Here is a 22299-nt window from a genome sequence, read left to right on the forward strand (position 1 = left end):
ACAGAATGGCCTCCTAGGGTTGCATTCCTGCATACCAATGCAATTCTGAGCAACTTGTGAAAGTTCATCACAAAGCATCACACCAGTTCCAAGACCTTGGACGTGCACCAAACCCCGCCATTTCCCACTTTTGGACCCCTCTTGTCACCAGGCTCCTTGTGTTCTCGTCAATCAAATTGTTCTGCGGACCCCTTTGCAGTTTTTCTTTAAATCTGCTCCAAGTCATGTTAATGTCATTGAGACGCCATCTTGGAATCAATTTCTTCAGTCTCATGATTGGCCGTTGTGAGCAGCCATTTTGTGCTATATGTCAAAGGGAAGCCACACCCCATCGCTATAAACACAGCTCCCCAAACACAAGACTTACTGTCATTTAGGATGCCAATTGCACAAAGCAAAATGCGGGGTCAACTTTTTCGTTTTTTACTCAGCGGCCCGACAAACCTTTAATTCTGAGCAGCTAGAACTTTGACTGTGATCCAACATGGCTGCAAACGACAGCCCGGTTGTACGCCGTCACTCCAGCTTGCTCTAGTATGCTTAACATTGACACTCAGTTCATTAAAGTCTATAGTGCTTGGCTAATGCAGCTTGCCTCTTGGCAGAATGACAAAAACTGTGAATCAGATTATGAGGGCCATACACAGCCAAGAAACACAGAGGGCGAGTGGAGTTGTCACAGAGGACCATGCTAGCTCTTTGGATGTTAACGCCTGGGACATAATGTAATTGCCGCCTGCCCTGGTTAATAAGGGCATTGTAATATTTGCATGGAGCTGCTGTTTATGTGTACTATGGCTCATTTGAACGTGCAGCGCAGCTGTAAACAAGAGGAGAGTAGCTCGTAAAGCCTCGGCTGCTACAAACCGAGAATGCAGACACCCATGGGGGTGCATCGAAGCTGCGTTAAAAACCTCTTTCATTGAATTACATGAGACTTCATAAAAGAGAGGGAATGAATGAAAAGAGCTGCCAAATCAACCTGTACTGTAAAGGGTTACATTTCATTTGTTTTACAGTGGGATTACCCTTTTTTACATGACAATGCTAATGAATTGTGAGGGGCCCATATGTCGGTGTTGGCGCATTCGCCATATGTGGTGTCAGACAGCAAATCACGTAGGGGAAGTGTTTTGTGCAGCACACAGTAGCTCGCAAAGCGACAGCGCTGCACACAGATTATCACAATCCAGGGTGAGGGTGCTATGGGTTCTTTATTTTCCCCAAACTTGGAATAACAGCAGGTTAAATGACATGTGGCTGGCTTATTATTCATCATCATTCATTCACAACAAACACCAAGGTTAAGATTTTTATTGGTTACTAGAGAGAGCGCCTTTGTCCTGATTAATTTTACACCAAAAGAGGACAGAACTGTTCTGTTTCTCTCCAGTGTAGGTTGCGTATGAACACCCACATCCCTGATGGTGTTTAGAAAATCGTTTGATCTCGGGGGAATTGTTATAATCTTTTCATTTGGCAGTGACGATGTGCTGAAACTGAACTGCGGTAGATTTCTCTGTAGATGTGACTAAAGCAGCAAAATCATTAAGGAAAAGCACATTTAGGTTTTGTTTGTTTTTATAGATTTTTCCATTTTTAATTTTAGAAAACTGTAACCTCTTCTGTCTCTCATTTTAAGGACAGTTATTTACATTTATATTTCTTTCTTTCAGTGAATTACATCACTGCTGACCAGGCTCAGCCACGGCTCAAGGACACTTCAGCACTATATGCGGCTGATTAATGTACTTTTCCATTTATCACTAGACGATCCTGCCAGCCAGCAATATGCAACCAAAACTGATCAAAAGCATGCACAAGACATGTTTCATTGTTTTCATTGTAAACCTTTATTACTATTTCAACAGTTTTCCATACAAAGGCACGTGTGGTGAACACTCATTCACAAAGATGAGATTGCATAATACAAACATTGTTGCTTATATAAACAGTATGCTATTCAAAGCTAAATAGATATATTTGATCTACATTTAAGGAAAAGGGAGATTTAGTGCAACTGATTTAATTATTTTAGACCACAATTCATGGTTTTCAAGCCTCTGGACTGATTTCAGAAGAGTGACTTTTTTTTGCTAGAGATTAAAAACATAATTTCAAGCTTATCCAGGCAGATAAGTAATTGTCTTGAGCACTGGGATGTGCATGATTATCAAAAGAATACATTTTCTAAATTAGGCCAAGATAGTCTCCCTTGAATCAATTGCAAAAGCGCTGCATAGACATAGATTGTCTAAAGTAATATTTAAAAGATTTGCATAGATTATCAATCGTAATAAAAAATTTGCCACTTCCCAAAAATTAATATAGAATGAATTAGGCCCTGATAGTACTTGCCTTATTGCATTTGGGTGCATGTGTGTGTGCGGGCGTGTGTGTCGCTGTGTGTTAATGTCAAGAACAGGAAATTAAGGCAGTGTTTGAAGCCAATGTATTTGTCATGTCTCACCTAAAGATGTATCATTACACTAAAGCAGGTAACTATTATGTGCCAAACTGCTGTGCCTCAACGACTGCTATAGGGAGCAGCTTTTAATAGTGTGGCATGTTCTGTAAACACGCAGAGCTACTTCCTGCTGATCAAACACACTCCAACCATCAGGAATATTAAATGCTTGAGTCCACATTTACTCAGACTCTGGCTCATGGCTGCACAGTCGAAAGCTGCAAATATGAGATTCAATCCATCCACTGATGAAAATGCTGTATCCTGTCATCTGTCACACACTCACACACACATCCTGACTGTAATTTCTGTTTCACTATATTAATAACTGGAACGTCAGCACCTCATAAACCATTTCTCTTGATGATGTCTGAAGGAATTTCTGTAAACTGATGGCTCAAAACATAATCCAAAATAAATATGAAAAGGTTTTTTTCCCCTAAACAATAAAGAAAGGAAAAAAAGAGAACAGTTGCATAGAGTATAAAGACGACAGCTCACTCCTTCGCCATTGTGTCAGCTGACACACGGAGCTGTCCAATCGCAGTGCAGTATTATTCACTGCTGCCGTGGGTCTCACATTCACATGTCTTTTGAGTCCTAGCAACTATAACAAAAGAGAAAATGAGCAAAATATGGGCTACAAATCATCAAATACAACCTACATTAAGTGGAGCCTATGACAGCTGAGGACAGATTATATTCCTTCATGTCTAAACAATATTTTTTTACAATCAAATATAGGATAATAATTACAAAATTCAGTGCCACATCTACAAATAAAAGAATTAAGAGTCACAATTATCAAGCAGTTCCTCCAGCCTTCGGGCTGCTTATTTTCCAACGAGTCCCACAGGTTTCCATGATTGGAGTCCACGATGATGTTTGCTCAGTTAAAACACCAAAAGTCATTCACAAGCAGTCCAGGCTGAGTGTTGGTTCGAGCGATGCATCAAGGAGACATACACAGCGTTCCACAGTTATGGCAGGAATCACTGCCGGCTCGCATGCAGACAGCATCGCCATCCTCCGTGTTTACTCCAGCTAAAAGGCAGCGAATGAAGGAGGAGTCCCACTGTCCTCCTTTTGTGTGCTCTGTCCATTCTGGATCCCCCTGCACCAATCACATTTATCTAAAAAAAAAAAAAAAAAAAAAAGAATGAGTCAAAACACACCTTGAGGCCAATCATGTGAATGTCAAAACAATTATTTGAGACAATGGACTGTGAAGTCCAATTTATGTATCAAAAGAAGGCTTGTTCTCAGTGCTCTTTAAACATGAAAAAAATACTTATTAGGTTTTTCTTCCTTGTGTGTCCTAAATCTGGCCGAGTTAAGTACAGCTTCGTGTACCAGCCAAGGGGATTGAGACTGAAGTTGAAAGGCCTTAACAGGAGCCTGGTACGCTACAAGCTGCTAATACAAAGAGGAAGCATGTGACACACCCTAAGCTAGGCTAAGTTGGACTTCAGAAGACCATCAAACCCCCTTTTCTGTTACATTTTCGAGCAGCTCAGACAAGCAACTTAAAATATTATAGCAGGTCACCAAGTTCAGAATTAGCCAATAATGCGTCCATCTAGCTTAGATCTAGCTTAAATCAACAACCACTGCGCTAATTACCATTGTCTGAGCTATTAACAAGCATCACGTTAGCCTTGGCATTTAGCATTACGCTGTGAGGGTGCTCTCTGCCAGTGAGGAAAGAGTGGGGGCTGCAGGGAGTGGCTAACAGTAGAGGTTGGCGACATAAAAGGCAGTTTCGGGTATTGGTGTCGCTTTGAGTTATTGGCATCATGGTCTTGTTTTGTTGAGAGGACTACAGTGAATAAGCTTGTTAATGGTAAATTTACAGCCCCAGCATGTGGCCTAATAAAACCAGGGGATAGAGAGGATGATGAGAATGATTGCCATTGCCATTTTGTGTGTGTGTGTTCAGGAGGGTGTGTGCGATGGCGATGAGGAGGGGGGTGTAGTTAGAGAAAAGGGAGAGAGAAAAGTGGAAGGCGCCGGTAATTAAGAGTCTAAAAGAGTGTGAGAGAGGCGCACACTGCTCAAAGCAAACTTTGAGCCTGGATTCCTCACTTTTTATTTATGCATCCCGACTTGAACCCCCCTCCTCCAACTTCACTCTCTCCCCCCCGCTCTTTACTTGTCTCCCCTTGCTGAATGAATAGCTATCGCAGTGCTACAGTGTCCCACACTGTCTAGCAACACCCTCCTGCATCCTCCAACCTTTTTTCAACAGCACCCCCCTCCAGTATGGTCCTGAATAGGGAGCCGAATTGAGCAAACAGTCAGGCTGTCAGCTCAATAGGAGGTCTGGCCGTGAACTTGAAGTCCTTCCCAGGCCCCGAGCCTTACATTAGGGTAGGAGGGGTGGAGATGGTTGGGGAGACAAGAGACGGTGGGGTGGGGGGATTGGTGGAGATGGGGGTTTGCAGCCAGACTTTTGGGGGCCCCCTACGTGCCAGTGTTGGGGGGACCCCTGCCACCGAGGTTCCCAAGCCTGGTGCTCTTGCAGGAGCAATGGGGGCAGGGTGCCCCAGCTGCCTGCTAACCCTCCCCTCCCCCTGTAGCACTCAGTCTGGGCAGGAGGGGTGCTGACGGTGGGGTTTGTGCAGGCGGGACAGTGTCTGCTCCCCTGCCAAAGCTCCTCTAGACCCTCACACACACTCGCACAAAGACGCACACATGAATACACCGATCCAGACACAAGCCGTGCCCACCCCCTCTCCTCTATCAGCTCGCAGGCCTCCCAGGCTTCTCATCATCTCATTAGCCAACGCCAGCCACTCCACTGTCTACTGTTTGCATTGTTTTGGGCTCTGCATAATTTACACAGTAAATTGAGAATGGCCTCGGCCCCCTTTGCTCAATCTACCACCTGTTTATAGAGGCCTGGCAGTGATTAGTGCACTTTGCGTTTGACACAGTTACCACAAGACTTCTCAGGAAAGCCAAGGGACTCCTTCGCTTAAGGCGGCATCGTCAAATATTCAAATTAATTAAGCTTAGTTTGACCTAATTGGGGAACTGGAATCATTAACAGTGTATTCTGTCTAAATACAGAAAATTAGTGATTTAATTTAAAGAACACACATATATATATATAATTGAACATTTTTGGCCAAATTATTTAAAAGAAAACAAAATTTGATGTTAAGATGTTTCCTGTCTTTGCCAAGTCTCCTTTGCTGTTTTTACCTTGACTTGGGGGTTGTGGCAGTTTCTGTTAGCCCCAGGCATCCTACTATAAGTTACCATTAGCACAGTCTCTCTGACCCACACGCCACAGACACAAACAAAGGGAGGTTTCTGTGTTAAGATGACAAAAGTAAGCATTGTTTACCAGCCATCTTACTTAATCAAGCCCAGCTAACGCTAATTGGTGTTTTGGTTTAAGCGGTTTTCAACGTTGAGAGCTCCCCGGTTGAAGAAATGCCGCACCACAACGAGCTCATGCAAGGAGAACAATACTCAACTTGTCTGAGCACCGACTGCCCTCCAATACTCACCACTCACTTAAAGAGAGACTTTTCAGTACTAAATCTGCCTATCATGCTCTTACAACTTCACCATCTTGTCTTTATTTTTTCTCTCTGCCTCTTTCTGCCTCTCTCCTGCTTTGTTTTGGGCTTTTTATGTGCTGCAGTGTCCCTGTAAAAGACTATGAATCATAACTTCCACTCAACCGATGTTGCCCACCTTGACATTTCTTTTGACCTCATTTAAAGAGCTGAAGGGAGATTTTTAGAATTATTTTAAAAAGCCATACCTCTGTCACAGATTACTGTCAAAATCATTAAATATTATATCACAGTTTTTTAGGTTCAGTGACTAAAATTTTCTTACTAAGCTGCTCAACTTATGGAGTAATCAGCTGTGCTTGTCTGTCGTCCAGAAGGCACGGATTGCATCGTAGCTCCAAAATGGCAGGCGCCGCCATGTCGGGGCAGGCATGTGAGGATGGCATCAGAATTCCCAAACGGGAAAGAAAAACTTGCGCTTCGAGGACAGATGCCCACTGAACGCCTCCTGAGAGAGGCATTGAGAGCGGAGTGATTTAATGTGTACGCACATACAAAACACGCTCCACCCACATCAACCCTCCCCTCCTTCCCATCAGCGCATCTCATGAGTCGTGCAATTAACAAACGTATCAGAGGCAATTAAAACGGAGGGTACATCACGCCGGAGAAGGCGCGAGGGCACGGAGAGATGGAGATATTGCGATATGATGGAGAGTCAGGGAGGTGCCAATAGAAAAATGAAGCATGGCGGGCGCAGTGGGTTTGGTGTGTTACCTGCGCTGACTGGTCTTCCCACTTCCATTTCATGCCAGCGTTGCTCTAAGATGGTGGCGCGGGCTGCGTTTCGCTGTACAGGAAAAAGGGGCAGTCTGCTGAGGATGGAGTGGATGAGGAAGGGAAGAGGAGGAGGGAAGAGGCAATGCAGTGGAGGGTGAGGAGAGAGGGAGGGCAGAATCAACAACAACCCCTCCTCCTTCTCTGTTTTTCAGTCTTCTTTTGCCAGCTTTCCTTCAGTAATGTGGTAGCCTGCACAGAAAACATAGATGGAGAAATCAGAGGGTAAAATTGAACATTTAAACTATGTAGCTTATCCACAAAAGCACACATGTACAGTTCACAAAAATATACAAACACACGAATGCACGCGCGCGCACACACACACACCTTTTCATGTCTGTTCTCATGGTACAGTCTGCCCCTGAGCATGCAAATGACTTTCATTATGTAAATGCATGCAAATCAGATCCAACCATCTGAGAATCAAGGGTGGGAAAGAAAAAAAAACTAGACACAGAGATTGAATAAAAGAAAGAAAGAGAAAAAGCGACAAGAGAAAAATCCTTTTGAGTGGCAGGAGGCGGTAAGTTAGGTAAACGCTCTGCTGAAAACAACGCCAGACCAATTGGGCAAACACGATTACCTTCTTTTATTGTGTCTATGACCTAATTTTTTCATTCAATTTACTGCATCCTTGTTTTTTACAGAATGCAATTTTTTTTTCCAGGTTTTTGATGTTAAAGGCTTTTCCTGCATAAACAATATATCACCTAAAATTCAAGAACAGTTAATGTTTTAAATCCACCATTCCACCGCATACTTTGCATCTGACACCTGCAGTTAAGCATGGAAATAATGGAAATAATGTAGCATTTCAGCATCGATAGAATTATAAACAGTAGTTGAGTACTTTACATGCTCACCAGTTGAGCTAACTTGGATTTCATGTAGCAAATCTACTTTTCCTTAAGCCTTTAAGGCTGACTTAAAGTCTACACTCTAAATTTAAATAGTGTCTCTGCAGCATTTCTCTATGTTTCTATGTGCATCCGTGCAAAATAATAAGCACGACTAGCTTAAAGCAAGCCATTAGGTGGCTAAATGTCATTAACACTAACACAGAACAACCACTGTGGATTTCAGATGAAAGGGGGAATTGTTAATTGTTTAAATCAGCGTCTGTCTCTGCCACAATCCTTCCCTCAATTACCCACACCTGCACATGCAAACCTGGGAGTCTAAAACAAAAGTAGCACAGTGCAGCCAGCTTGCTAAGTTCAATATTCCCAAGCAGGTGGACTCTGTATCTTGCATAGTTCTTGAACCCTATTCAAAGTAATCAACAAAGAAAGCTGACTAATCGGTGAACGGACCATGCTGTCTGATTTTACTAATACTCTGAGCCAAGCAGAAAGGATCCTCCATTAGCCAGAGAGGAGGGAGCCAGCTTTTGTCTCTGGGTGTCAGTAGGGGAAGGCCACGTCTGAAATTGGAATAAGGTGGTAAAACCAGGGGTGACTTGGAGTGTGAGAGAGTTGGGGTGGGTAAGCAGGGAGGGGAAGGACTACAGGGGTGGGGTATTGCTGAATGGTGGCAAACCTCTCCTAATTGGCACTTGACATTTTTTTGCCATTGGCACTAGAGTGGGCCAGCTTTCAAGCCCTCTCTGGGTCCTTGTTGGAAAAGTGCCTTATGCAAATATGGCGAATGGGCTCTATTGTGAAGCCTCTGATATTAACAGCTCACGCAACAATGAAATTGTGTGCTTACTCTGGACTCGTAGGTGTGTGAGAGAGAGCTAGACAATGGGAGCGGGAGCAGCTTCAGTCTGAACAGACCCTCCATCGGATGCTTTGCCAAGTCATTTCACCAGAATGGGCTTTTCTGAGGACCGAGGCTCTCAGTAAAAGCTTTATTAATGACTGAAACAAACAAATGCATGCACTGTTTTGCTCTGGCTCTGAGAGTGTCTCTATTTGTACTGATGCTGAATGGCTTGATTTATTATGGTTGAAAATACTGAAGGTATGTACAGAAAAGGCTTCATTCTCTTTAAATGATAGTTCCCCTCCTAAAACATCAATGTCTCAGTTCTAAATGTGAAAATGTATTCATGCTTCTGTGCAGTGCCGCACTCCCTCTGATACTTCTTTCTTCTCCGTGTGCCCGCATTGTTTACCCTTAACTCGCTCCCTTGGGTGAGCACTGCTTGAGTTCTAAAGATATCTGCAGAATCCCTTCGGAGAAAACTTGGCATGGGAGAAATGTAGCAAAACTAAGCTTTGTTTTCAAATGCAGTGAAAATGATAAGAGGCCTGTGCTGGACAGCTCAACTAAAACTTCTAAGTCAACAAGGTCTGAGGCGCTCTTGTCTTCTGACAACGCAACACAAACGTAATTTTTACATCCATGCAACTAAAAACCAACAAGGAGACAAACAGAGCAAGTGGGTAAGACAACGACAGTCACCCCCCGTGTGGTCCGAGCTCAGTCAAAGTACACCTGTTACTGCTAAGTTGCCAAACTTAATCCCCTTTGTCTGAGGAGGCCCATTGACTTTTGCAACTGCCCAAGATACATTCATTTCTATGCGTGCATAAGGGGGTGGAGGGAATGCCAGTGTTGTAGAAAATAACAGGGTCTGTCCTTACACTCTGGCCCAACAGTGAAGCCATTTTCCAAGCCCTGTTGGTGTGTTCCGTCAAGAGAAAGAGAGGCAGAGAAAAGGGGCCAAGAATCACTGGGTTATTCAGAAAGCTGTCTGGCTGCTCGGACCCGGCAGGCCTGAAAGGGAGGCAAAGGGGTGCATTGTCCCTCAGTGACAAGTGGACTAGCTCTATTGACTGTAAAGTCTACTTATGGGGGGGCAAGTAGGACCCGACCACAATGGCTGTTTTTCTATTTGACACTTGGAGTCTAAATCTGCTTGCCCAGTGCATGAAAGCTAAGACAAACCCACCACCCTCCTCCTTCTCTTTCCTCTCCCTGGCTGCTTTCCTTTACATGCTTTCTCCTCGCGCCCTCTTTCTATTTCCAACACTGCCATGGGACAGAGAAAAAGAGAGAGCAAAGGCCCTAAGGTGTTTTTGAGGAACTCTCCTATCTTTATGCTGTTTTCAGGCAAGCATAAGCTAATACAGTTTCTGCACTAAGTTCCCTAGTGTGAAGTGTTAGTGATATAACTGTGCCACACACCGAGCCAGAACAAAGCATTTGTACCATGACATGCGTCTCCCAGGGCACTGCTTAGGGTATAAACACAATCTGTCCAAGACTTCAGTTCCCATTTAGACCCAACAGTGTAACTGACACAAAAAAGATGCAAAGGGAGAAAACTATTCTCCACAATGCACAAAATGTTTCTGCCTTACACCTGTTATATGCTAATTTCATAAATACAAACCACACCTGTGTAGATATACAGGAGTCTGGATATTGGGCACGCACAATCATTAATCTATCAGTTGCATTATGTGATAAAAAGCCCTACATACAACGCTGTAAAACTAAAGAAATAAAGGGGAAAAGGACATGTAGGGACGTAGCAACACAACAGAGAGAGAACCAGGTACTACTTTGCCATCCAAGAAGGTGACATCTCTGGCTGTCACTTCCTGTCAGGGCCCTCGTTCCTCTCTCTTACTAGCAGAGCCCAAAGCTCAAGTGTCACACTCAGCACCTGCAATGCAGCAGGCAGGCACAACCGCAGGGCTCGAAGAGATTGACATTGCGAGGTAAGGTTGCCTCACAAGCTTTTAGTAATTTCACTTCAGTCCTGCACAACTGTTTAGAATTTGTACCCTGTCAAGCTAAATATATCCAAACCCGAGGGTGATGTTTTAGCTGCACCACAATGAGATAGCACGCCACACGTGGAATTCGCTATGTACCACCAGAGCTTTGAGACCTAGGATACAATTCTTAGTGGCCTTTCTCAGCAGGAGTAACCCTCCAGCTTTGATGGGCAGAACAGAAATCACACCTTCAATCAGCCATCAGAGGCCTTGAGGTTGAAGATCTGATTGACCAATTACTCCTCACCATGAGTCCAGGCAAAGAACCTAAAGGCTGAGATTGTTCTCCTTCGCTCACTCGTGGATCTTGTCACTAGGGGTACTTTCTGCTTGATTGCCCCTGGACCACTCCCCCTCTGAACCCAACACGTACACACAGCAGCATTCAGTGAGATCCCATCGGGCCTTTCCACATGGTAGCACCTCATGCAATGGAGGCTTTGCCACGGCCCATTCACAACCAAGCCAACTGTCACGTCAAATCAAACAACGGCCAGGACCCCAAATTAAACATCTTTTCATGCAAAAGGAAAAAGGGAGTAGGTGGAACGAAGAAGAAAAAAAATCAACAACAGCTAACTTAACAAAACTGGCCTCAAACAAATTCTTGTCTGTGCGCTTAGCTGCCAGTGGGGCGTTGGGAGACCAGATTAACTCGGAGGGACCATTCTTAACTCACACAATCCAATCCAAGTTGGAACATATGTATAATTCATAGCACCGTATGCAGCTCAAAGGCCCACATTCTTTTCATATTGCATGGTCTCTTAATGCCAAAAATGCAAGCAGTAAGACTGAATTACATGGAGACAAATAAATAGAGCGTTGTCCAAACTAGCCAGTAAACTGGCAAGTCCTTTAGTCACTTGGTGTTGGCTAATCAGAGACCAGTTACTTTGGTGAATCGGTGTGGGGTTGTTGTTTTTTTTTTAGCAAGCTTGTCACTCCTAACCATGTGATACTAAGTCTAAACCCATGCATGCAGCCCCACACAGAAGGATCATGGGGCTTATTAGATTAAAAGTGATCCTGTTGTACCAACCTTACTGTTATGGATCACTGCCACTGGCTACAGAGAGCTAAAGGAAATATGTGTGGCAATGTCCCATTTATTTGTACATGACTAACAACGATACCCAGCATTACGAGCTGCGGATGGATCAAAAAAGGGGCCTCAGACTTGAGTTTAACAAAAGGCACACACATGTATTCACACACATTCCATCACCAACAGATAAGACACAAGAAAAACATGCAGCCTACCTTTTGTTGCATCGCATTCCCGTCTTCTTTAAAATGTAGTCCATTTTCTTCTCTCATGTTACAATTCTTCTGGCAAAGTTTGCATTTTCTTGTAGGGAGGCGCATTTGGGGTCTTGATGCCTTTTCAGGAGTGTAATGGGATTCTTGTTACTTTCGGTTATCTAGCTTTATGAAGAATGTACATCACTCATACAGCTAGATAACCAAAGATAACAACCAACCCCTAAGGCTACCCATCCTCTCAATCTGCAGGCGAAGTAACATGGGCCAAGTTCTGACCTATAAGCAGAGGAGAGGGTTGTTAATTAAAACCTATTATATCATTATATGTCTCCACTGCTTTTTATAAAATGATTTTAAGAATTACAAACTAACTTGAGACGGAGCTAAAAATCATGTCAAAAGTCTGATTTTAGGGAGAGAAAAATCAAAGAGCAGTTCATAGCATTTCTTTTGTGGCTTACGGCCTTTTTTCTTCGCTCATCCTACAGCAGCCCTTAAATGTCCTGACCCTTTATTTTATGATGTCATCATGTGGCTCCCTCTCTCCGCCTCAAACAACCTCAACCAATTGGAAACTTCCCTTTGTCCGCCAAAAGCTTTGATTGGCCTGTGAGTAACGCCTCTATATTAAAAACCCAACAAGTCAAACAATCAGCAAGAGGCACCAATTTAAAAAAAGGTTGCTGAGCAAGTCCAAACCAACTAAGGCTACAACCTTCCTTTCTCCAGCCCAGCGCCCATCCCTACAGCGCACCCGCCTCACCCGCTGACTAGCTCCATAGGAGGGTGATGGCTTCAAACACCGCCCCCTGCCATGACCCAAATGCATTTTTAAATTAAAAGAAGATCCCGGCTGTTTGACTACAAAAGGAACTGGTTTGTCTTCATTTAAATTATCTGATGCCAAAGCAGTCAGCCAATGATGGTGGTTGGCGCCAAAGCATAGATCGGGGGGGTTATTATATATATATATATATATATATATATATATATATATATATATATATATATGTAGAGAAAAATTCTCCTACATATCATGAAAGAACAAGTGCTAAACATACCCTTTAGTATCCAAATGTGTCCAGAGACCATGCAAAAACAAAACTAAACACACACAAAACAAATCTTATCCTACATGGCTACGGACTATGCTATAACACTCACAGACACACACACTCCCTTTCACACATGCTGTGGTGGCACATGGCACGAGGCCCCATCTAATTAAGGCTGCTCTGTGTGCCCAGATCCCTGTTGTGGCAGGCTCCTCCCCCACAAACGCCACCACCAAGTAAAGCTTTACTGACTGAAGGAAGATGGAGAGATATTGAGAGAGAATGAGAGACTAACTCAATATCCTCAGTCTTCATCGCACACCCAAACCTGCAAACACACAACCTGACTGGCATTACCAGAGATGGCTACATCTCCGTTACCAAATAACAAATCACCCGGCCATTGTTCTCCCTCTTGATTACAATTTACAGAAGGTCTTCTTTTTCTTCTTCGAATGCCTGAAAATATTTTGATTTCAAAGTATTTTGTTTCCATTTAGACGGCTGTCAGCATTACACTGTTCTTCATCAATGTCCTTTGTTTCAATCCACAAGGACAAAGCAAAGACCTTTAAAAGCAGAAACATGCCTTAGTTCCTAGATTGCTGCTTCAGTGGAGAACATACACACACACACCTAAATGTACCACATTTAGGTATGTGTGTGTGTGTGTGTGTGTGTGTGTGTGTGTGTGTGTGTGTGTGTGTGTGTGTGTGTGTGTGCTTTCAGATGTTCAGTAGATAACTGCAGAAAACATCAAACTACACACTGTGACTTAGAAATAAATACACACAGATACATGCAATCTCTCTCTCACACACATACACAAAAAATGCAATACTATTAATAGCTCATTTGATGTATTTTAGCTATAGTCTACATTAAGTGAATCAGAATATTTAAAAACTAAATGTTAAGATATAACTTCCACTTATTATTAAGTAGTCTTTTACAAAACTATTAGACTTCAGTGGGCTATTCTTTTAATGCAATCATATTTTACATTAATTAAGGCTACAACAATAACCTAATGCTTTTTTTTTTATTTCTATCTAGAAAACTAGAAATGTTTTGCAGCATCAATTTAAAATAAAATAAGTATTGTTGTTTTCAATTTTAGTGTTTAGTAAGTTTTTTTTTAACTCATTAGTAATTCATGGTAATTATTCTGAATGCAGATGGTGCAATATTAACATTTAAATAAATATTTTTTTCATGATTTTCAAGCTGAAAAAGGAAAAAAAAATCACGATTTTTAAAATGTTCAGACTGCATTGGATTATTTCAGTTATTTTTGCTTTTTCAGTCGTAGTCCCCTAAATGCTGCATTCCATATAATTCTGTTAATCTCATACAATTGCATCATTTTGTCTTCTGCCTTATTGTCCCTACAGTGTTTAGCTTTCATGATGTTATTATTAACACCATGTGTTCACAAAATGAAGTTTGTGAACATTAAAATATATATATATGTTCTTTAAAAGTTTAAATGAGCCAAAAACCCCTGGTTTTAAGTCTTCGTTTGGACCCTTTTCTCCAAAATTTCAAAGCATGTTTAGGGCATAAATGGAACTCCAGCTTCTTGATCTCCATTATTTAAACAAACCTCATCAGGCCCTGCTATTGGCCAAAGATGAGCATGACGTCAACAAATCCTGTGCCTCTAATTGGGGAAAAAAATATGCAAAGGTGCAGAGCAGATTAGCAAGAAATGGATTCATATTGCAAAGTGTCATTGGTTCTCATCTGATTAAACCCGCGCGATAAGTCCTATTAAAACGTTTCATTTAATCGCGACTGAGCGACTGCATTTTGGAGGCAACAAAGACAATTGTGCAGGAGGGCAAAAGTATTTTACCCACATTTTAAGCCACTTTAAAGGATGAATACAGAAATAAACAGAGTGTAAGTCACACTGTGGTGAGGCAGGCCCACTGTGTCTGATGAGCATACGCACTGTTTTTGCAGTGATAGGGCAACTCGCCTTAAAATGAGGCTTTGCAGAAATTACGCAATTAATAGTAATTTCCACAACCTATGACAAAATCCTGTGACGTTTAAAATAAGAGCCCAGATTTTGACATGCAGCTTCGAGTGTCTTCATCTTATTCTTTGTTAGATTTTAAACTTGAGTCTGCACTTCATATATTTATTATTATTATTATTATTATTATTATTATTATTATTATTGTTGTTGTTGTTGTTGTTGTTGTTGTTGTTGTTGTTGTTGTTGTTGTTGTAGATAAATACACTTGTATTTTTTTTAAAGCAATTACGTCAAAATAAAACATATTATTCCATCAAACTTTGAAAAAATAACCACGGAAGCCTGAGGGTGATATGAGTGACAGTGAGAGCTGGTTATCCATATTACCTACAGTAAATCACGTGTTGTGAGGCCGCTGAATGTCTCTCCAGCGGTTCCTGGAAAAAAGAGACGATGATTTTACTCTTCAAAATGACTACAAAGCCTAACTGCCCAATTTTGGTTATTGTAGACTTCGTTTAACCAGCAAAGATCGTCAGAAAATTCTATTTTGTCACGACAAGGACAAAATATTTTTTTAAAACAAAAACTCCGATAGTAGGTGAAGTAAGGTGCACTGAGTGATACTTCAGCAGTAGTACTTTTAATACTTTGTTATCTGTATTTTTACAATAATGTACAACCTGCCATTTTTACAGTGGTGTCGCAAATATCTCTAAAATACACGGTGCATATGAACTTCATTTAAAGCCCTGTACAGAAATCCTCTCCTTATTTGTTCCACCCCACAGTTGCCAATTGTGTGTGTGTGTGTGTGTGTGTGTGTGTGTGTGTGTGTGTGTGTGTGTGTGTGTGTGTGTGTGTGTGTGTGTGTGTGTGTGTGTGTTGCTAGATAAATACTCTAAAGTTGCGTGGCCGATATATTTTGGCTTAAACTGGAAAATGAATCTGAATTTTGTGCAAAGGTTGCACAAAATCGTTGTTTTCTAAATTCTCCCCTCCTCCCTAAGCCTGCATACAAATTAATACCCTCATGTTCATCATGTGAAATATTTCATAATCTCCTTTTTTTCTTTTTGCTTCAAACCCCCTGAAAGCTCAACGGCCTCAGTTTTTCTCCCCTAATGTATCCGGGGGCGCACACGTGTTCTCTGTACAGGCCTCTCGGCGCACACGTGTGGACTGGATATTTGGCCTTGTGATCCCTTTATCCGCCAACCATGGGTGTGAACACGATCACTTTGTCTTATTACGCATGCATTGCAGGTCTGTGTGCTAGTAATCCTCATATCTGAGCCACATGGTAGCAAAGAGTCCTGCAAGGGCTTAATTTGGGGGGAAAAGACACAAAAGGATTTAATTTATTCCCCACATCCTGATCGTGTCAAATTTTGTTGGGTTTTCGTGCCATATGTTGCCTGTCTCTGCAGCTCCCGCTTCTGCAGCAAACAGAGCTTGAGAAGTGACCCTGCTAAGTGCCTGGAGGTGTGTATGAGAAATGAAATCAAGGCTGGAAGCGCCTTTTGGCCTGTGTGGCTCTCTGTGAATCGCTTTGTATGAAGCCTGCACACAATGCGTCATAAAGGCTGGGTCTGAAAAAAGAGTACTTTTTCTTTAAAACAGAGACAAACCACTTCAAATTAGAAGTTGCTCTTTCACACACGTATTCCACAGTGCAGGTTTGTTTCCACATGTTTTAGCTGTTACTTTCCACCTGTGCACTACTCCATATTCTACTAAGTGAATCAACCCATAATTTTTCTTTCTGAAGCTTTCAATATCGATTTGTATTTTTTTAAGCACACTGAATTAAGAGACAAAATGTCATGAACACTGAGTTGCCACTTGGTTTTCCTCTCAACAGCTGCCATTGTGAGTGAAACATCACCTCCTACTTTACCCTCATCAGAGCATCAAAACAGAAACAAAAATAACGGTAAATTCAGAGCCCAGGACCTGCTGCTCAAACACACAGCGCCCATATTCGCCTGCTGCTGACACATCCAGCCTGTGTGCATCCTGCTCCGTTATGCGTGCAGATCGGCGGCGTGCACGGCGCGGATGCGAACGGTCTTTCCTCCGTGATTTTCGCCGCTAATCCCCAACCGCTTTCACCTTCCCCCCTTTGGAGAAAACACAGATTATATTGATACTCACGCCGTCGCCTGGGAGTCTCCGCGGCGTCCGCTCTCCAAAATCGAGAAGCGTGCGGCTCGGGAGATGGAGACCAACTGAGTTGCCGGAGGCTGGACCGCACGGTCTTCATGGCTGCGGCTGGCCGTGACGTCTGCCTTGCTCCATCCATTCAGCTTCCCTCGGACGGGTTTTCCCCCTGTTTTATTATCATCCCCATTATTTCTCTCGGAGGTGGATCTCGCCTCCCCCCTTCCTCCCCGCGCTGTCCCCGGTACTCGCCATTCCTCTCGTCAGATGCAATATGAACTCAAAACATGCCTGCTCTAAAAACATATAGGCTACCACCACCAAGGCCCTCCCCTTTATGACACGATGCAGGTCTGCTTTTTTGTCTCCACCCTCTAAAAAAATGAAAGCATAAGTGGTCTTGAATAAGGATTCAAGCTCAAGTTCTGTCCTCAATGATAAAAAAGAATCCTCGAAACTAATAATCTGAGTTAGTGTAGAATGGCTTTATTCGACGTCATATTTGAGACTACAGATACCAAAATCTTGGCAACACTCCTTATATTGCATGACATTTGGTCATCATATTAATAATCAGTTCTCTAATTGATTATAAACTGGTATCATCAGCTCAATCAAATATTCAGCATCGTCTCTGCTATCTCTATTTCAGGTCTATTTAGTTTCACATATCAAGGGTGTCGTTGTGAGCGTCGTTTTGGACCATGTGGGGATTATAAAAAGTTTCGTGTAATCTTGTCTGGCTACTAGTATTCATTTGACACAAAGCCCCCGGCGGAGACTGCGGCCTCCGCTCATGCCTGGATCAAGTGCGCACATCCACTATTCTCATTGTCTACGTCTTTGATACAGAGGAGTCCAGGAATGTGACCAGGGGGTGAAGACCGTGCAAATCAGCTTTTACTGTCACCGCCGAGCCCAGAGCCCGCAGACAAGAGCCAAGAAAGGGGGTCTGGGTCACTTGATTATCATAATAATTAGATCGCGGGGATAAAAATCTCCTTTGAATAAATTACTGGTTCAATAGGAGGCGCGACTGCCAAAGAGACAACTTTGTCAGGCCCGGGTTTGTTGTCAGGGGGTTCTCCCTGCCTACCAATGTCCCGGGCTCCCCTTTTCTTTCTCTCCAAATTTTGGACGCTTTCCTGGAGATCAAACTCTAAATACGGCTACTGTTTCTCTCCTCCCCTCCTCTCGCCCTCGCCGATGCCTGGTTACCGAGTTCGGGCAGGCAGGCAGGCTAGTCTCGAGCTCTCGAAAGCAAGAGTGGTTGGTGGTGGCTAATGGGCTAAGGACCGGGCACAATAGGTTGGGTGCACAATCCAGCCGCCCGCCCTCCTCCTAACCCCCATCACTTCTCCTCCTCCCCTCCATCAACCCTCTTATTCCATCGGCTGCATGGGAACCCGGACACCGAGGTGCACCAGGGGCCGCTCAGCATTGTGGTGGCACATCCCAAGTTCATTAGCACCCATCAGGCCATTCCTGCAAGGCATAGCAGTTAACCCATCCTCCCACCACCACCACCACAATCTCCTCCCCCCCAACCAGTTTACTCTGCAAAGACTTTATGAATTTCTCTGCTGGTTAACCAGTCTTGGATTGCAGATTAATTAATATGCAAGACTGAAAAATAATCACAATTTTGAACTGCAAGTTTGGTGACAATAGACTAACAGCAGAGTAGTTTTTTTTGACCGGATTTATAACTTTTTATGACTTCAGCTGCAGCCATAAGGCAACTAAAATGTAACTAAAATATTTAATGTAATATGTTCCTTATTGGAATATAGTCACAATAATGCCATAACCACCAAAGGAATCACATCTTCTGCTTTATTAAGAAATTAGAAATGCCATAATGTTAAGATGTGCCTCTACAAGTTAAAGTTCTGTATTCCCTACTACCAGTAAGACTGCCACAACACACAAAGCTGTTTAATGAATTTGTGCTTGTTAATGCCAGTCAGCATTTTCTTGTGCAGCTGGTCATTTAGGTTAAAAACAGTATACCCATTCAGTGTTTTACTGAGGTAGGGTTTGGTTTTCACCTGGTACCAGAACCATTTACCGGATCAGCTCAACTCTTTATGCGATTCATATAATAGATCTGCGTCTCTTACAGAAGCAACATGAGTGTGACTGGCAACTCTGCACCCGAAATACACCACAACGTCAAATGACAGGAAAAGAAGCCGTAATTAAAACATGTAGGAACCGTCAGTGTTCTGCTCAATGCTTCCTACCCCCAACGCAAATATGACACCATTTGGAAGGATGTGTAAAATCCTGCCAGCAATCTTAACAGAAAACTGCAAAATATAATGAACTCTGAAAAAAATTAATTTGTCTCTTATAGTCATAACCAACAAAACCAGCGTGTGCACAAACATCTTTTTACATGCTTCTTTGTTTCTAATAAAAGGCGTGTGCATGTGTGTGTGTTCTAATTTATTTATTTTCTGTACTATAATCTAAAAAGATCACTATGTTGCATTCCCACCTGTCAGGTGTAGCCTATTGCTCTGCATTTGACTGACAAGTGTTTTGTTTTTTTGTCCATCCTTTATGAGGTCTCCTAAAGGCTCCACTAGTAGCAGGTATATTCAACTTCAGAAAAAAGAAACAGATTTTGTGCTTGTTTTTATGTTTAAAAGCATTAACAAGATTAGACAATATTACTAATAACTGCCATCTGAGAGCATCGTCCTGTCTTGCGTTTGTCTTTTTCTTTGTTTACATTTGGATCCGACATTGTGTGTTTAAACCAGCAGCAGGATGTGTTTACAGCCCACACACATTCTTCACTGAGCTAAAAAGCCTCCGTGAGCCAGTTTAGCTGCTGACCAGCATGTAAAAGACTATCATGAATGAAAACCAAGGGCCAAAAAACAAAGAGAGAAAGAAAGGAAAAAATTGGACTCAGGGAACAGCGCAGGGATACAAAGTAGTATTTGGGAAATGATCCAGAATTTGAAAAGAAACTGTTTTTGCTGGCTCTTTTGTCTTTTTATACTCTTTGTGTAAAGGCTTCATGTATTTAAAGATCATATTGTTTAGATAAACATCTTAGAAATGACATACACGCCACAAATGAAGCATTTTGTCTTTTTCAGAAGTGCATTGTTTGGGTAATTTATCATCAAGGATAATACACAATGTGCAGGATTCGCTGCCTTCAGTGTAAAACGCTCAACATTACACTAAACACAAATACAGATTAATTTTAAGAACACAGCATTTTTTAAAGGTAGCACCCTATCCAGACCCCCACTCTCATCTTTCACATGAAACGTGAAAAGACTTTACACTTCCTCCATGTTAGTATAGTTTAGGATTTTAACACTTTAATCCATTTGTCCAGTCTGTTCAGAACCAGTGATAATGTTGAGCTCTTAATTGCCCCTGTTCTTTCCATGTATTTCAGCACCAGGTAGATATTAAATATTGTGAATAAAAATCTTGATTAAATCATGCGACAGCATATTTTTCTCCAAGACTTTGCAGGAGATGCAGGCAAACATAAACCAGTTCATCTGAAATCGGGTTCGGATGCATTCATACGGCCACATGTCGTTTTGTCTGTGTTGCATTTGTTTCATTTATCATATCTTTTTATTCACGGTTTGACATGGAACAAATGACTCTTTAGAATAATGAAAAGCTGGACGAGAAGCGTGAATGTTTGATTATAGTGAAATGACTAGAGATCGCAGAGGCTTTCCACGACAATCCAAACAAAGAAACATTACACACTACAGACTCACAGCCTCAGACTCTGTCGTTTATGAGTTTTATCTTAGAATATGTTGTCCTACACAGAGTTAGAAGGGATCTCCTGTATTTTGGGCTTCAGCTATCTACATGATTGTGTCCAAATCATAATGAAAAAAAAAATCATTTTCCAAATCTTGCTACCTGTTGGGCAGCTGCACAGGCACTGCAGAAGCTCATGTTGTCATCCCAGTGCTCTGATTGACCATCTCCCAGTGTAACATCCCAGTATTCCCAGTACATCAGTGTCCCAGTGTCAGAGACGTGCTCTGCAACTCAAGGCTTTGGATCTTTTGTCCCTCAAAATCTGCCCATATTGTTGCAGCTCTGTGGGGGCCAAACAGCCTTCTTGTGCCAAACCAGACAGGACCCCCCCCCCCCCCCCCCCCCCCCAAACCAACACCATCACTTGCACTCACACACATATATACACCAGCTTCTTTCTAAATAGTTCATTTAACTGGGAGCAGTGGTGGAAAATGAAAAACTAAAGGTGTCTCGTGGTGAACAGAGACAAAAGGCAACGTATTGCATTACATAAATACTAACATCTCTACTGCAGGACATTAAATTCCGCAGATCTGGGTCATAAATATTTCTGTCAAAGGTCAAACCTTTAATTTTTCCCATGAGAGCAAGCGCTGGCTTTTCTTTTCACAATTAAACTTTAGTCAGCTTTTTAATTGTCTTTGATTCTTTGATTAAAAATAAAATCTACAATCCTCAAAATAATTATTCACGTGCTGCCATTTTGCATTTCCACTCTGCTTGCATGCATTGCGTGAGAGGAGCTACAGGCTTGGACGGGCGTCACTGAGTTGCGGCTGCAGATCACCCCACTCACCTCGAAGTTAGAGCCTCCTTTGGCATCCCTTTGCACCTTTTTTTCTTTATTAAAAAATCACCCGGGTAGCAGAGCTTCACTGCGGCGCTGAGCAGGAAAAGAAACTGGCTTTTGTCGGTGCCTCAGATAAACGCGGCCTGTTTAAAAAAAAAAAGTGTCCCACTCTTTCTAAATGTTACATAAAGCTCCAGCAGGATCCCCGTCAGATGAGCGTCTGGAAACAAGAGAATGGATCGTTTTTGTTTTTAGAAATGAAGACAAAAAAGGGGCATCCTGCAAAGCATGCAGCAACAAAAAAACATGGCGGATTGAAAAATCTCCCACGCCAGAGTCATTACGCCTGCAATTAGAAAGTCATTTGCATAAATGCTAATGAGTCAGAAATTCATGTCGGCACTGGAGAGAAACGAGGGGATTTTTTTTTCATGTGGCCTTTGAAGAGGGAGAAGGATTTTCACACGGATGCTGGAGGCCCGAGGAGGCTTTTATTTTCCCAAATGATTAATTTTTAGGTTGAAAGTGGCCGCCGTCAGATTTTTAAAGCGTGCTGTTTGAATTAATGATTTGCAGGCGTTAAGATTCAGTCAACACCGTTTTGGTTTTGCATTGTGCTCCAACAGACACTGCTGCCTTCTCGAG

General features: G+C 42.4%; 1 long non-coding RNA gene across 2 annotated transcripts; it reads right to left on the reverse strand.

Annotated features, from left to right (window-relative positions):
- Positions 1–1841: 1841 nt before the first annotated feature.
- LOC309716995 lies at positions 1842–22060 on the reverse strand. Of its 2 annotated transcripts, none has more exons than XR_014279600.1 (4): positions 21661–22060; positions 11835–12113; positions 6775–7026; positions 1842–3600 (listed from the first exon to the last, which is right to left on the reverse strand). It is a non-coding gene; the product is annotated as an uncharacterized lncRNA (long non-coding RNA). The 2 variants fall into 2 exon arrangements; XR_014279601.1 differs by lacking the exon at positions 21661–22060 and adding an exon at positions 17037–17271.
- Between the last annotated feature and the right edge of the window lie 239 nt (positions 22061–22299).

The sequence above is a fragment of the Aulonocara stuartgranti genome (assembly GCF_965226115.1).
Source record: "Aulonocara stuartgranti genome assembly, chromosome: 11".
In the NCBI taxonomy this organism is placed as follows: Eukaryota; Metazoa; Chordata; class Actinopteri; order Cichliformes; family Cichlidae; genus Aulonocara; species Aulonocara stuartgranti.